This window comes from Gossypium arboreum, chromosome 6, assembly GCF_025698485.1.
Source record: "Gossypium arboreum isolate Shixiya-1 chromosome 6, ASM2569848v2, whole genome shotgun sequence".
Taxonomy (NCBI): Eukaryota; Viridiplantae; Streptophyta; class Magnoliopsida; order Malvales; family Malvaceae; genus Gossypium; species Gossypium arboreum.
This window is the reverse complement of record NC_069075.1, coordinates 20,955,594-20,973,659: the sequence shown is the minus strand read 5'-3', so window position 1 is coordinate 20,973,659 and position 18,066 is coordinate 20,955,594. Positions and strand designations below refer to the sequence as shown.

The window sequence follows — 18,066 nt, the reverse complement described above, 5'->3', positions numbered from 1 at the left end:
ATATTAATACAACACATTGTGCTCAAATCATTATTCAAGTTCAAATTCGGCTAACACACATATAAACACTAGCAACTAAATATTAACATTTGAATTTCACCATAATAACCAATTGCCATTAAGAAATTAAGCCACAATTATTCACTTTTACCAAGCTTCAACTAAATTTTAACTTATAATAGTTCATAACACATTTAAAGCACAAACATTACTAAATTTTATCCAAGTCCACAATCGGCCATAGTACACCCAACATATTAGCCGATTTCCTACTTAGCATCTAATGCACATATATGCTTAATTTGTTTAGCTCAACCTCACCTATCTAACATTATTCATCAAAAGAACATGAAATAACAACCATTTCCTTCATTTCAATCAAGAACAAATGCTCACAACACAACCAAAAACCAAAATATATTTCATGGGTTAAGGTAGATTCAAGAAAGGAACTCATAAACATCAAAATAGAAGTAAACTACCATGAATTTACCATGGATTTTTCTTCCCCAAATGACCAAACATTCATGAGCTTCCCTTCCCCAATTTGTTTTGTTACATTCGACTATGAAGAACAAAGATGGACAAGCTTTTTTCTTTTCACCATTTTGTTATTTTACTATTTTTTTAATATAATGCCATTACCTATTAAAATGCTTAAATAAAATATAAATTATCTATCAACCATCACTATGGTCGGCCACTAAACTAAAATTGGTCCATTTGACATGCAAGTCCCCCATGTCACAATTCATGCATTATTTGGCACTTTAAAATTTACTTATGATATTTTCAAGTTTTATCACATGGGTCCTATCTTATAAATTTCACATACAAATGACAAAATTAAAGCATGAAACTTTCACACATGCATGTACACACACAATAAGCATAAAATATAACGGTTAATTATTTTTATCACTCGGTTTTGTGGTCCTGAAACCACTTCCCGACTAGGGTCAAAATAGGGCTGTCACAACTGTTGGATATGGAATTCGTGATTTTTATTCTCTGACCGTCGGCTTATGCTCTTTCTTGTTTTCCTCAACCTCATCATTTTTCTCAACAAATTCTAGATTTACCTTCTTTTCAGGCTCGACTAACTCTTCCATGCTTCAAACAATGATTGCGTGGACTTGCTCCTTTGGGTTGGTTTCAGTGTTACTAGGTAAGCTACGTTGCTATCTCTCTGAAACTAGTTTAGCAAGCTATCCAATCTGATTTTCAAGCCCTTGAATCGATGCTTACTGATTTTTTAGAGCTTTCTCAGTGTTTTGGAATCAAGTTTTGGACACTGAAATAAATTTAGCTAACATTTCTTCAAAGTTTAGTTTTTTTCTTGCTGATAAATTTGTTGAAAACCCAAAAGTGGTTGTGACCTTTGATTACCTTGACCACCCTAATTGAAATTTGAATGATTCCTCCATCTTGAATTATATTTATTGCTATACTGGTTATTTTAAGGTCTGTAATTATTACCCATAAAGTTGACTTGCTCATGCTCCATGTTAGAACTGAAAACACTCTAGATTTATTATCCCTGCTCCAGTTGCATCACATTGCATTACAAGATTCATCGTGTTACTCAAACCATCAATATTAAAAACACTGAATGCTTTAACCAGTTTTGTTCTCAGGACTTGCCACTGATAGTTATTCAATGTCATCTCCTCAATAAACTCTTGGGGTGCCCCAAGTGTCTTAGTATTCAATGTTCCACCAACTGCTATGTCAATTAGTTGCCTAATCAAGGGATTCAAACTGTTGTGAAAGGTTTGAACTTGTAACTACAAAGGCAACCCATTATGAGGACACATTCTCAAAAAATCCTTAAATCTCTCCCATGCATCATAAAATGTCTCAAACTCAGTTTGAGAAAAAGAAGATATGACGTTCCTCAACTTAGTTATTTTAGCCGGTGTGAAGCACTTCAACAGAAACTTCTCAGTCGTCTAATCCTAAGTTGTGACAGAACCCCATGGAAGTGAATTCAACCACTGTTTTTTCTTACTCCTCAAAGAGAATAGGAACAACCATAAGCATATGAAATCATCAGTAACACTATTAATCATAAATGTGATGCAAATCTCTAGAAAGTTAGCCCAATGAGCATTTAGATCTTCATATTGTAACCCATCAAACTAGACATATTATTGTACCATCTGAATTGTGTTTAGCTTCAGCTCAAAAATGTTTGCAACAATAGTCGGTCTAACAATACTCCATTCAGCCCCAATCAAAGTAGGCTTAGCATAATCATACATAGTACGATGAGCATGGGGTGCAGGAGGTTGCTAATTATTTTGATTATTTTCCATCTCGTAATATCCTTGTCCTCTTGATCATCTATTAAAATCTGTTGACTTTGCCTTGCTTCTCTAACTTTTCTCTGATTTCTATGAGTAGCTTTCTCAATCTCATTATCAGAAACTAACTATTCCAATGAATTTCCTCTTGTCATAAACCAAAAGAACCTGTAAGAATCAAACAAACGAAAAATTAGAATGTAAAAATTAAATTAAAAACAAAAATATTAGAATTAAAATAAAAAATGGATATATTAATAGAAATAAAGTTTTCCTAATATTTTAATCCCTGGCAACGGCACCAAAAACTTGATCTGTCGTAAACTAACTAAACATCTAACTAAGGAAAGTGCACCTATCAATTAATAGTATAGCTATGGGGAGCAAAGCTATCGTTCCTACGAAGACTAAAAATACTAGTATTACAATTTTTCTATTATTTAAACAATAAATTTGAGTGATTGATTAAAACTAAATTAACTAAATTAAGTAACTACGAACGCAACAAAGAACAAAGCAAGAAAATAAATTATTCACAACCAAAAAACAAAACAATACCTAGGAATAAATCCACCTAGATTTCATCTGTCATTATCAATCTAAATTACACATTTTATTTACTTAGTATCTTGATCCGTAGAAATCCCTAAATTATGCTAATATCTCTTTTGGGAGTAAGAGCAACTAACTCTAGGTTGATTAGTTGAAATTTCTTTCTAATTAAAATCCTATTATTGCATTAATTCGATTTATGGATCGTCTATTAGATTTGACTCTAATATGATAGATTTATGTCATCCTATTTCTAGGTTGCATGCAACTCCACTCAATTATGCAAGATCTACTCTTAAACAGAGTCTATTCCTCCTCTGATTTAAGCGCATCAAACATGGATTAATAGTCTAGAAATATTAAACCAAGAATTAAGCACACATAATTGAGAACAAGACCTAAGTATTTATTATGTAAAATGAAAATCAAAAGAAAAAAATTCATCATAGGTTTCATCTCCCTATGTATTTAGGAATTTAGTTAATGCTTGCAAATAAAAACAAAGAAACTCATAATGGCTTCCTAAGAAATCAACTGGGAGTCTTCAATCTTGATGGAAATCTGCTTCAAAATCAGCTTCAATAGTGTTTTTCAAGTTGTTTTCTTGAGTATCCTATAGCAGCTCTCTCCTACCTTCTTATTTTGTCATATATACGTCTTAAAATGACCAAAAAACCAAAAAGTCTATTTTTCTACTATTCAGATTGCTAATTCGCAAAATCGACATGACCTACCACATGGTCTTGTGGCAGCTCATGTGGTTCATACGGCCGTGTGGAAAGAGTCAGCCCGTGTGGTTCCTATACCTTGCTCCAATTTTTCAGTTTTCACTCCTTTTGCTCCCAAATGCTCTCCTAAGTATAAAAACATGAATTTAAAGAATTAGGAGCATAAAATTCACCACAAATATCGAATAATCACCCAAAAATACATTAAGAATGATATTAAAACATGTTACTTTTAGCACTTATCACCATCATTTATTGTTGCACACATGAATATTAGCTCAAAAATCCAATCACCATCCAAAGTTTTAATTGTAGTAGCCATATGAACTTCGGTCACTGTGCCAATTTGCATTTTAGTTACAATTGCAACAAATTCCTTCATATCTTATGTCACAGCCTACACTCGACCCACCTGCCCGATCCGGGTATGGAGCGTCACAAATGGACCTATACCTAATAATGGCTAAATTAATTGCTATAAGAAAATCTAATAATAAATCTAATAATAAAATCAATAACAATGATCACAACTAAAGGCTTTAAGCCACTAAATGTTTAATCCTTCAATTCATTTCTATATCTAAATAGACTAATTATTTACAAAGATTTTCTTGAAATTTTGCTAAGGACTGTTGATTGTAAAAGTCTATACTCTAATGAGCTTGTTATCAATCCTGAGGTGAAGCTTCCAATAGTACCCTCTTCATATGTGCATGACTTGATCATAAAGCGATCCTCGATCTCCACTCCATCTAGCTTGGTCCCTTCTCTGAGTCCTCGATCCACCTCGTATATCCTACGATCATTACACAAACTTCAGTAAGTTCAAATGAACTTAATGAGTTCCTTCGTTGTACTATAAATTAACCCTATCACATGAAGGCAACAATATAAAATAAACATAAACATAAACAAAATACTCCTTGCTTACACATGGCAAGTTTAATTCGTCAGGGTCGTAGACTTCACCTAGTCCTATTTACATGGCTAGTCAAAAGACCATCCTTTGGTCAATCTTTTCACTCAACCGTGTACCGAATACCTTGCCATATATGTGAACCTATGCTTCTCAACTATCGCCTAAGGGTTCTTGAGACTTTCCTTCCTTGGTAGACTTCTTCATACTAGTCCTTGACGATCTCTTTCTATCCACACCTTAGTCCCGAAGGACTAGTTGTCATTTTCATATTGTGTTGTCTTATCACTAACCTTGTCACTCTAGCGATCTCACTCTTGTTCAAGCCTATCGATAATTGTGGAAAGATTACTTCCAATAATCCACCTTATCCTCATGTCTAACCTAGGACCTCACATGTCCCCGTAATGAACCACTAACTTATTGTCATATGGCTATATGATCCTACCATCTCACTTGCTCGTTCCCCCATTACCATTATCATTGTGGCAGAGTTTTTGCATCAGACTTTCTTCCTTACGAGGGAATTCACTTCCCTCATATTTCTTTTTTACACTCTTATTGGTGGTTCTTGATTGCTGATCCTATCTTGTGATCCTTAGGAAATTCCATTTCTTCATTTCTATAACAAGACCTACACTCACCTATCCCGCTTTCTCTATATCCTGTTGGGTCTTCACCCACATCTTATTTCTTACAACTTTCATCATTCTTGGTAGATTCCTCATTATTCGCTTGCCATACTTACGCTTTCTTTTACCTTTCCCTCAACTGCAAGGTTTCTTGTACTGGTCGTTGAGACCTATACTCTGCACCTAAAATCCGAGCTGGCTTTCTGCATTTGTGTCTTGGTGGACTCTATGAGATGCCGTAGCCTAACTATGGTCTTATACCCTTCTTATCTCAATCCCTTGTCTCATCAAACTTACCTGTGTTTACTATCTCGACGAACTTACCTCATGTTTACTGTCTTGGGGGACTCTATTTGTTTCGTGTTTACTATCTCGGTGCACTTACTCTATTTCTTGTTTACTGTCCTGATAGACTACATCTCTATGGATGTCATGGAACCTTTCTTCCATGGTCTTACTTCGATCTGCCATCATGGCGGACTATTTTATGATGCATTAAAGTTTTTCATCTGCTGTCTTACCTATCATACCTAGCTGTCATAGAGTCTTTCATCTATGGTCTTACACTATTTACCTTATACCACATGTCTTGGTGCCATGGAATCTTTCATTCATGGTCTTACACTATGTACCACATATGATAAATCGTAATTTATACATACTTTTATCTCATGCTTAGCACATTTTTGGAAGAATTATCCTTAGATTTGGTGAATTCGATGCTCCTATTCCTTTAATTTCATGTTTTATACTTAGGTGAGCATAGGAGAGTAAAAAAAGAGAGAAACAGGCCAGAAACGAAGAAAATGTGTCAACGTAGGAAATCAACACGACCTGGACTTCCTCACATGGGTAGTTCACACGCCCGTGTCTATTTAACAGATTGCAACATGGCCTAAGCCACCTCACACGGACGTGTCCCTGTCGAGCCCAAGTCTAGTCCTATTCGGAAAAGGCCACTCTTGTGGGTTTAGAAGTATTCTAAAGCCTATATAAACATCCCAGGAGGTACCTAGAGGAGACACATGGAGTAGGAGGCAAGGAATTACTTAAAGAAAAGCCGATTGATCCATCTTAGAAGCCGAATTATCCTTCAAGACTGAAGATCTCCCTTCAATTTCCTTCAGGAGTTTTTGGGTTTTCTTTATGTTTTGTTATCATTATTCTTCTAAGATGTTTTCTTTTACACTTATGAACTAAATCCCCTAAATACCTAAGGGGAATGAAACCTAAGACGGATCTTGTTATTATTTTCTGAATTATATGATAAATATTTGACTTGTTCTTAGTTATGAGTTATTAATTCTTGCTTTAATATTCCAGGATATTGATTCAAGTATTGACGTGCTTATTCAGAGGAGTAAAAGTCCCTGTCTAAGAGTAGATCTAGCATAATTAAGCGGAGTTGATTGCACGCCTAGACATAGGGTGACATAATTTTGCCAGATTAGGGTGAAACCTAATAAAGGAATCCATAATCGAGTTAATGCAACACTAGGGGTTTTAAATAGAAAGAGATTTCAATTAATCAACCTCAAGGGTTAAACATTGTTAGTCTCGAGAGAGATAATAATATAAATTAGGGAATTCTAAGGATCAAGTCAAATGAATAAATCGTCTAATTCAGAGTCAATAATAAGTGAAGTCTAGGTAGATTTTTCCCTTGGGTATTGTCCAAATCAATCAGTTTTTCCCAAAAACTTTTTCCCCAATTTTCTTCCTATGCATTCTTAATTTAGTTAATTAATTTAGATAAAACAAACCCCTTTATTTTTTAGGCTAGATAATAAAAAGAAAGCTAATACTAATGCTTTTAGTTTCTTTGGGTTCGACATCCCGGTCTTGCCATAAGCTATACTACTATTCGATAAGATGCGCTTGCCTTTGTCGTGATAATAGTTAGTTTTCAAGAATGGATGTTCATAAATTATTAAACTTATCACGACTTACATCAATTAAGTTTTTGGCGCCGTTGCCGGGGAACTAAGATATTAGGAACACTTAATTTTTATTACTTTAGCCATTTATTTTATTGCAATTTAAATTTTATTTTGATTTTTGTTACTAAATTTTCTTTTTCCTTCTGGTAGGTTTTTATAGTTTATAACTAGAAGAAACCCGTCGGGACCGTTACTTTTTGATAGTGAGATCAATCGCACAGCTCGTAGAAACCGAAGAGAAATAAGGCGAAGCCTAAGATACACAGAGGAAGGGCAAGAGGAAGATATTTCCACCACAACCGAAGAGATGGCTGAAAATTAGGAAAACCCACTACCTCCTACAATTGCTGCTGATTCAGTAAATCAGAATCTTGCTCCGCGCACTATGTATGATTATGCTAAACCTAATTTAATAGGAACTGAGTCAAGTATAGTTAGGCCTACTGTTGTTGCAAATAATTTTGAATTGAAACCTAACACTATTCAAACGATACAATAGTTTGTTCAGTTTGATGGTTTGCAGGATGAGGATCTAAACACTCATTTGGGGAATTTTCTGGAACTCTACGACACATTTAAAATCAATGACGTTTCTGATGATGCCATTCGCCTTTGGTTATTTCCCTTTTCGTTGAGGAACAAAGCTAAACAGTGGTTGAACTCATTACCACGAGGGTCAATCACTACTTGGGAACAAATGACCGAAAAACTTTTACTTAAATATTTTTTGCAGACTAAAATGGCTAAGCTGAGGAATGACATCTCTTCTTTTGTGCAGATGGATCTAGAAACACTCTATGATGCATGGGAGAGATACAAGGATCTATTGAGAAGGTGCCCTCACCATTGGTTACCTTTATGATTGCAGGTTCAAACGTTTTACAACGGTGTGAACCCCTCAACAAGGCAACTTATCGACGCAGCTGCCGATGGAACACTGAATAACAAAACACCTGAAGTGGCTTATCAATTTATAGAAGAGATGTCACTGAATAACTATCAGTGGCAAATCATGAGAACAAAGCCGACAAAAGTAGCTGGTGTTTTCAACCTCGACGCGGTTACTATGCTATCTAACCAGGTAGAACTTTTAAATAAAAAGATTGACGGTTTATATGGTTCTACTAAGGTACATCTAGTGATGAGATGCGATTCAAATGGAGGAGGAGTACACACAGACTATCAATCCTTCAACCCCAACATTGAGGAGGAACAAGTTTAATATATGGGTAACAACAATACTAGATTTCAAAATAACCCATGCAGTAATATTTATAATGCAAGTTGGAAGAACCATCCCAACTTCTCGTGGGTAGTCAAGGGAATCAAAGGTCACAACATCCTTCGGGTTTTCAACAACCACCTTACCAACAGGAAAAGAAGTTGAACTTTAAGGAGATGCTAACAAAGTTTATCTTGGTGTCAGAAACTCACTTTCAGAATACCGAAACAGCACTTAAGAATCAACAGCCATCGATCCAAGGGCTTGAAACTTAGATAGGATAGCTCGCTAAACTAATTTCTGAACGACCACAAGGTAGCCTGCCGAGTAACACTGAATCTAACCCAAGGGAACAACTCAATGCGATTACCATTCAAGATAAGGAAGGGTTAGTTGAACCTGAACTAGAACCGAGGCAAGGAATTGTGGCAAGTAAAGGTAAAGGTGAGGTGGACCACAATGAGCAAAAACTAGTAAGTAAACAGTACAAACCACGGGTGCCATACCCCAATGTGACAAGCAAAGACCACACAGATGAACAATTTGGTAAATTCCTTAAACTATCAAAGGAATTGCATATTAACTTACCATTTATTGAAGCTATTTCGCAGATACCAAACGCAGTTAAATTTCTAAAGGAGCTTTCAGCAAATAAGCGGAAGTTGGATGAGGCATCGCATGTGGAGATGAATGCAGTTTGCTCAGCCATTTTGCAAAATAAGCTGGCTAATAAATTGAAAGATCTGGGGAGTTTTACGGTTCCTTGTTTAATTGGTATCTTAGATGTTAGTAATGCTTTGGCTGATTTAGGGGCTAGTATTGATGTCATGCCCTATAAAATGTTTAAACAACTAGGTCTTGGGAAACCCAAACAAACTAGGATGAGCATTCAGTTAGCAGATAAAACAATTAGATTTCCTAGGGGCATTATTGAATATGTACTCGTTAAAATTGAGAAATTTATATTCCCAATCGATTTTGTTATTCTCGACGTAGAAGAGGATAGTGGCGTGCCTTTAATTTTAGAAAAGCCCTTTTTAGCAACTGCTAGAACTATAATTGATGTTGGTACAGGTGAACTCACACTTCATATGGGTGATTGAACAATCACTCTTCAAGCTCGAAATTCTACTAATACTGATCATGTGGTGCAACCTTCTTTGTAGGAAACATGTTCGAAAAGCATACATGAGCCTTACTCAAGTAACAACAAAGGACCCATCTATGAAGAATGAAGGCTACAAATTGAGGAACTAGATGAATGGCGGACATAGAAACCTAGAGCACATGATAGACCAAAACCATGCCATGATGAGCTCAATGTTTCACCAAATCATCTTAAGGTTGGAGACAAAGTACTACTAGATGCAATAGACCCTCGAATTGCCACTTCTGAACCTAATGGAGCAATCCCTCCTACGGTACTCAGCATTTTTCTATATGGGACAGTTGAGGCAATTCATCCTAAATTCGGCACCTTTAAGGTAAATAATACCCGTCTAAAACCTTATTTTGAGTTTGATAGTAGGAATGAGGAGTGTAAACTCCTCGTACCATCATGACTACACAACAGAGAGGTAAGTCGAGCTTAGACTATAAATAAGCACTCCTGGGGAGGCAATCCGAGCACTAACGGTGTTAACTTCTTTAAATTTTAGTTTTTAACATTTAAATCACTAATTGAGTACTTGAACACAGGTTTTCCAGAAACCACACGGCCAGGCACACGGGCGTGCCTTAGGCCGTGCTCATACCACGGGTGGTGACACGGCTGTGCGATACGGTCATATGAAAATAGAGCGAAAGTTTTCCCCAACACGGGATTCGATATGTTGCCACGGCCATGCAACATGGCCGTGGACGAAACTGCCAAAATAATACGGGCATGCGACACGCCCGTGTCTAGAACCCTTGGTTGAAACTGAGAAATTAACACGAGTGTACGACAAGCTTGTGCTCACTACTCGTGGTCTATACTATCAAAACAAAATAGGTGTGTGCATACATACACGGGTGTGGGAGAAGCGAACAAAGCAGAACACCGTCGTGCGACACGATCGTGTGCATCAACACGCCCAAAGAATACAGGCGTGGGCCGAATTTTAGACGCGCCCAAATTTGAAAATCACGAAACATACGGGCTAAAATAAGGCCACACGGGTGTGCCCCAAGGCCGTATGCCCCAGTATCTATATAAACCCCTCACTATTCATTATCTCATTCTCCAAAAACCCTAACCCTAGCCGCCAAAATCCCTTCTTCCACCACTGACCGACCACTCCTTTCTCTTCTCCTTCTATTTTTCTCCTCTCTTCCTCTCCTTCATCCCCTCTTCTCACCATTGCACACCACACAGCCTCATTGCCCACGCCCGTGGCCGACCACATCACTCCTCCACAAAGCATTATTACGTTTGTCCATTCTTTTCTCTCTATTCTCTTGTTATTTATTGTTATTTCTTGTTTACTTGAATGTTTCTGATGATAATCATGCTTATACTTTTTGTTCTTATTTAGAAACTTTCCATTTTAGTTGATGCTTTATGATACATTCATCCTTGTGTTTCCATAGATTTCATGCCATATTCCATATTATCATTACCATATGCACAAGGTATTTCATTAGCATTATTCTTGTATTCTTAATGCTAATAATTAATTGATATATCTATTAAGACTTAGTCATTTTCAGTAGATTTTCCCTTTAGTTAGTAACCCTTATGAAGTATTCTTGTTTAGTTTTAACATGCCTGCATACTTTTACATGCTATTCTTGGGGATTATTCTTATAACTTCGTCTTTTTATTGTAGATACCATGACGACCCTAAAAGGCAAGAAGACTGTCGTCCCCGCCTCAAAGAAACGAAAAGGAGCAGAATCTTCCTCGGGTCCCACTATCGAGATCAGGTACCCATTCCTCCAATTTCCACCGGGACCACAGGAGGAACTTTTCCAGATATTACAGGCCCGACCCCTAGGTGTGGGCCGTTGCATCCACTGGACCACTTTAGAGTAGATCCAACTAGATAACGCACTCTGGGCTCTCTTGACGACTGATCCGTGGAGGCTCTTCTTCGAGATCATCGAGCCGATGTACCTCGAGCTCACACTTGAACTCTGCTTGACCTTCCACCTTTAAGTTGTTATGACAGAGTTCGATGATCCTAAAATGGTCCAGTTCCGTCTCGGCAGTTTAGTTCACTAGCTGAGTGTGCCTGAGTTCAGATTCTCGTTAGGACTATACACAGAGGAGTTCATAGATGACGACGACTTCGCTAGCCTCCATCGCCACATCCACTACTCGCCTTCAAACTACTGGAGGGCCCTCGTTCCTACTTCAGCCACCTATAACCCTAGTCGCTCCAAGGCATCGACTCTCGCCCCCTCCCTGAGATACCTACATGCCATCCTAGTCCACACCCTGACAGAATGGTGAGAGAGCACCGGCATCGTCAACACTAACGACGTCTATTTTTGTGGAGCATGGCGAATGAGCACGTATTCGACCTTTCCTATTTCATCGCCCTCACCATTTGCCATCAGACGGAGCGACATAGGAAGGGAGTCATCTCTATCGGCCCTTATATGACTCACCTGGCAGTACTTCGATCTCGTCTACACGGCGGTGCAAGTATCCTCCCTCACCCTCATTGGTCAGATGTCCCCACAGGGCATCTCGAGTATACTCCATATGAGGATGATCGAGTGACGACGTGTATTTGATCCTCCTCAGTATCGCTTAGTCCAGTCCACCAAGCAGGAGGACCTAGACGACATTACTAATGATGTCCCTCCACTCATGAGGATCCAGCCTCTCAGCCACCACCTATTCATCGTCCAGTTCATGCGGCGACTTCACTCTCTGACATCTCTGAGCGCCTCACTTGATTCAAGCAGCAATGTTTTCAGCGCTTTGATCACATTGATGCAACTCTACATCAGATTTATCAGCACCTTCACATCCCATCGCCACCCCCACCTCGCGAACCATCTAGCGATGAATATGTTTAAAGTCTTTTACTTATTATTTTTATGTTTTTACTTTTATCTTTTTAAAACTACTTTTTATTTTATTTTTCTTTAATTTTATTTTTACTACATCTTTAGGTTTTATAATTTATATTAAACGATTTATACTTTCGGCTATTTCTTTACAAGTAATCATGCTACTTTATATTTCCAAAAGAATTATTGATTTTATCGCAGTTATAAAGAGCTCCAAAGCTCACTATTACCTAGGAATTTTCCATGTCCTGCTCGACCACGACCATAGCTACCACTAGATATAATATTCTTTTGGTGCAGGACTTATGGACTAACGAACCTCTACCACCCCCGGAGTATCCTCCTCCAATCTCATACTTACCTTAGCTAACTACTCTCCATTAATCCAATTCAAGGATTCCAATTAACATTCAGGAAGTTTCACTTCTCTCCCCATCTTATGATTTTATATCTATATTTCTTAGTAAATCTATCTTTGTACATTGAGGACAATGTACATCTTAAGTGCGGGGGGATTATTTATATCATTATCAGAAAAATCCCTGAATTTTGTCTTGTTCTCAAATAATCTTCTCATATCATTATTAGAATGAATCTTGATTAATTTATGATTTTTATTGATATGTTTTGAATTAAAACATAGGCATTTATGCATTGATTGTTAGACTTTAAGGAATTAGAGAATCAAGCATGATAAAGTTGATTTTTGAGAATTAAAAATTTTTAGGTTGTTTCCTCAAGTTTAGGTATTATCTTGAGTTGTAATTCACAGGTTAAACATCAAAAAGCCATAATTTTGGTGAGATCTTGAGCCTTTAAAGCTTACATTATTTCTTTTATGCTCACTTTTATTGTTGCATTGAGTGCGTCAATATCGAATTGTTATTCTAGAACTTGCTTGATTATGCATGTCAAGACCACACCTTTAATTTGATATGTTGAGATGTTAAAGGCACCTAAGTTTAACCCACTCACTCCATAAAAGGCCTACCTCCATAATTAACCCTTAGTGAATCCCCTTGAGCCTAACAAGCAATTCATTGATTTTCCCTCAATATTAACCCATACAAGCTATTCATTGATTTTCCCTCAATATTAACCCATAACCCATTATTGTTGAAATCCCCTCAATTAATTTGATCTCTATTTTTGTTGAGATTCGATTTGAATAAATTGCTTAGCTATGTTTTATTTTTAGCAAAGTCTATAATATTTGACTTGTTCTTAAAAAAAATTATTATGAAATTATGTAATGCTTAGATTAAAACAATGTTATCCATGAAGAAAAGCTCAATTAGGAATGTAAATTGTTAATTGTAGTATTTTTTTAGCTAGGTAATTTTTCAATTCAATCTCGATTCTAACCTTTTCTTTCAGCTTGTGTCCATACCCCCTAACCAAGGCCACATTACAACCCTCTAAAGACCTTTTGATTGATGAATCATCTCAATTCATATTGGTGGTGATTTGATTTTCACGCAAGCCTATGGTGATAACTTTTCATGTTGACTGTTGAGTGCTAAATTCCTTGTCTTTAAACACCTCGAGTGATTTGAGTGAATCTTTAGTGGGGATGTGAAACTCTGTGATATTTTGAATCAAAGGTGATTACTTAGATGAGGGGAGACACCTATGTATTCGTGATAAAATGCTCAACTTGGAATGTTTGAAACTTTGATGTTCTTCAAGTTGAATTTTCAATGTATGATTACTTATGGATTATTTTGAGATACTATTGATCAGAATTATAAGTTGAGAAGAATTTATTTTGATTGTAAGTTGAGGATTTTGCTTGAAGAAAAACAAACGCTTAAGTGTGGGGGTATTTGATAAATCATAATTTATACATATTTTTATCTTATGCTTAGTACATTTTCTGAAGAATTATCCTTAGATTTGGTGAATTCGATACTCCTAATCCTTTAATTTCATGTTTTATACTTAGGTGAGCATAGGAGAGTAAAAAGAGTGAGAAACGGGCCAAAAACAAAGAAAATGAGTCAACGTAGGAAATCAACACGACCTGGACTTCCTCACACGGGTAGTTCACACGTCCATGTCTATTTAATAGATTGCAACACGGCCTAAGCCACCTCACACGGGCGTGTCCCTGTCGAGCCCAAGTCTAGTCCTATTCGGAAAAGGCCTCTCTTGAGGGTTTAGAAGCATTCTAAAGCCTATATAAACATCCCAGAAGGTACCTAAAGGAGACACATGGAGTAGGAGGCAAGGAATTACTCAAAGAAAAGCCGATTGATCCATCTCAGAAGCTGGATTATCCTTCAAAACTGAAGATCTCCCTTCAATTTCCTTCAGGAGTTTTTGGGTTTTCTTTATGTTTTGTTATCATTATTCTTCTAAGATGTTTTCTTTTACACTTATGAACTAAATCCCCTCAATACCTAAGGGGAATGAAACCTAAGACGGATCTTGTTATTATTTTCTGAATTATATGATAAATATTTGACTTGTTCTTAGTTATGAGTTCTTAATTCGTGCTTTAATATTCCAGGATATTGATTCAAGTATTGATGTGCTTATTCAGATGAGAAAAAGTCCCTGTCTAAGAGTAGATCTAGCATAATTAAGCGGAGTTGATTGCACGCCTAGACATAATGTGACATAATTTTGTCGGATTAGAGTGAAACCTAATAAAGGAATCAATAGATCGAGTTAATGCAACACTAGGGGTTTTTATTAGAAAGAGATTTCAATTAATCAACCTATGGTTAGACATTGTTAGTCTCGAGAGAGATAATAATATAAATTAGGGATTTCTATGGATCAAGTCAAATGAATAAATCGTCTAATTTAGAGTCAATAACAAGTGAAGTCTAGGTGGATTTTTCCCTTGGGTATTGTCCAAATCAATCAGTTTTTCCCAAAAGTATTTCCTTAATTTTCTTCCTATGCATTCTTAGTTTAGTTAATTCATTTAGATTAAACAAATTCATTTAGATTAAACAAACCCCTTTATTTTTTAGGCTAGATAATAAAAAGAAAGTTAATACTAGTACTTTTAATTCCTTTGGGTTCGACATCCCGGTCTTGCCATAAGCTATACTACTGTTTGATAAGGTGCGCTTGCCTTTGTCGTGATAATAGTTAGTTTTCAAGAACGGACATTCATAAATTATTAAACTTATTACCTGATAAACTGTAATTTATACATGTTTTTATCCCATTCTTAGCACATTTATGGATGGTTTCTCCTTAGATTTGGTGAATTCGATCCTCCTAATTCTTTAATTTCATGTTTTATACTTAAGTGAGCATAGGAGAGTAAAAAGAGCGAGAAACGGGTCGAAAACATAGAAAATAGACTCATATGGGAAATCAACATGGCCTGGGCTTCCTCACACGGGCGTGTCCCTTTGGCAGGATCGAAGCACGACTTACATAGGTAGACTACACGCCCGTGCTTATTCAACAGCCTTGACCACAGGCTGGAGTAATCGTACAAGGGTGTGTCCCTACCGAGCCTAAGATAACCCTATTCGAAAAAGGCCAATTTTGAGGGCTCTTAGGCATTCTAAAGCCTATTTAAACACCTGATGAGGCACATAATAAGGGGAGGCAGAGTAGGAGGCAAGGAATTACTCAAGGGAAGCTGATTGGTCCATCTCAGAAGCCGGATTCATCATTAAGACTGAAGATCTCCCTTCAATTTCCATTCAGGGGTTTTGGGTTTTCTTTATGTTTTGTATTATTATTGTTCTGAGATTTTTTCTTCTATAATTATGAAGTAAACCCTCTAAATACCTAAGGGGAATGAAACCTAAGACGGATCTTGTTATTATTATCTGAATTGTATAATAAATATTTGACTTGTTCTTAATTATGTGTTCTTAATTCTTGTTTTAATATTCCATGATACTAATTCGAGTTAATGCTCTTATTCAGAGGAGGATTAAACCCTGTCTAAGAGTAAATTTGTCATAATTAAGCGGAGTTGATTGTACGCCTAGAGATAGGGTGATAAGATTTTACCGGATTAGGGTGAAACCTAATAAGGGGATCTATAGATCGAGTTAGTGCAACACTAGGTGTTAATTAGAAAGAGATTTCAATTAATCAACCTAGGGTTAGAAGTTATTAGTCTCAAAAAAGAAAATAATATAACTTATGGATTTCTACGGATCAAGTCAAATGACTAAATCGTCTGATTCAGAGTCAAATAACAAGTGAAGTCTAGGTGGATTTTTCCTCGGGTATTGCCTTAATCAATCGAGTTTTTCCAAAAGCTTTTTACCAATCTTCTCTTTGTGCACTCTTAGTTTAGTAATTAGTTTAAATAACCAAATCCCTTAATTTTTAGGCTAGATAATAAAAAGAAGGTAATTTCTAGTACTATTGGTTCCTTTGGGTTCGACAATCCAGTCTTGCTAAAGCTATACTACTGTTCAATAGGTACACTTGCCTTCATCGTGATAATAGTTAGTTTCAAGAACGATTAATTATAAATATTTAAAACCTGTCATGAATATCACGTATCAAGTTTTTGGTGCCGTTGCTGGGGAACTAGGATATTAGGAACACTCAATTTTTATTACTTTAGCCATTTTACTTTTATTGCAATTTAAATTTTTATTTTCTTTTCTAATTCTTCATTTATTCTCTTCTGACAGGTTTTTCTAGTTTGTGACCAGAAGAAATCCGTCAGGACCATTACTGTTTGATAGTGAGATCGATCGCACAGTTTGCAGAAACTGAAGAGAAATAAGGTGAAGCTTAAGATACACAGAGGAAGAGCAAGAGGACGATATTTCAACCACAACCGAGGAGATGGCTGAAAACCAAGAAAATCCTCTACCTCTTGCGATTGTTGCTAATCAGAATCTTGCTGCACGCACTATGTATGATTATGCTAAACCTTAGTTAACAGGAACTAAATCGAGCATAGTTAGACCTGCTGTAGCAGCAAATACTTTTGAACTGAAACCTAACACAATTCAAATGATACAGCAATTTGTTCAGTTTGATGGTTTGCAGGACGAAGATCCCAAAGCTCATTTGGCAAACTTTTTGGAACTATGTGATACATTTAAAATTAATGGCATTTTTGATGACGCCATTGGCCTTCGGTTATTCCCTTTTTCATTGAGAAACAAAGCTAAACAATGGTTGAATTCGTTACCGTGAGGGTCAATCACTACTTGGGAGAAAATGACCGAAAAGTTTTTATTAAAATATTTTCCGCCGGCTAAAACGGCTAAATTACGTAATGATATCTCTTCTTTTGTGCAGATGGATTTAGAAACACTCTACGATGCATGGGAGAGATACAATGACCTCTTGAGAAGATGCCCTCACCATGGGTTACCACTTTGGCTACAGGTTCAAACATTTCATAATGGCTTGAATCCTTCGACTCGACAGATGATCGATGCAGCCGCTGGTTGAACCATCAATAATAAGACAACTGAAGATGCTTATGAATTTATAGAAGAGATGTCACTGAATAATTATCAGTGGCAAGTCATGAGGACAAAGCCAACGAAAATAGCCAGCATTTATAACGTCGATTCAGTCACCATGCTCTCCAATCAGGTAGAACTCTTGAATAAGAAAATTGATGGTTTTTTTAATTCTTCACAGGTTCTGTGACAGCCCTAAATTGACCCTAGTCGGGAAGTGGTTTCGGGACCGCTAAACCGAGTCACCGAAGTATTTGAATGTGATATTTATTGTCTAGAATATGTGAATATGAATGTGTGAAAGTTTTAAGCTTCGATTTAGTCAATTGCATGTGAATTTATTTAATA

At 36.6% G+C, this 18,066-nt stretch overlaps 3 non-coding genes across 3 annotated transcripts; 1 reads left to right on the top strand and 2 right to left on the bottom strand.

Moving 5' to 3' along the window:
• The first annotated feature begins 1,797 nt into the window (after positions 1 to 1,797).
• LOC128294699 (small nucleolar RNA R71) lies at positions 1,798 to 1,904 on the top strand. The gene has a single exon (XR_008285006.1). It is a non-coding gene; the product is annotated as a small nucleolar RNA R71 (small nucleolar RNA).
• A 5,915-nt stretch (positions 1,905 to 7,819) lies between these two features.
• Positions 7,820 to 7,926, bottom strand: LOC128294926 (small nucleolar RNA R71). Its single transcript, XR_008285233.1, has one exon. It is a non-coding gene; the product is annotated as a small nucleolar RNA R71 (small nucleolar RNA).
• A 9,589-nt stretch (positions 7,927 to 17,515) lies between these two features.
• LOC128294930 (small nucleolar RNA R71) lies at positions 17,516 to 17,622 on the bottom strand. The gene has a single exon (XR_008285237.1). It is a non-coding gene; the product is annotated as a small nucleolar RNA R71 (small nucleolar RNA).
• Positions 17,623 to 18,066: the final 444 nt, after the last annotated feature.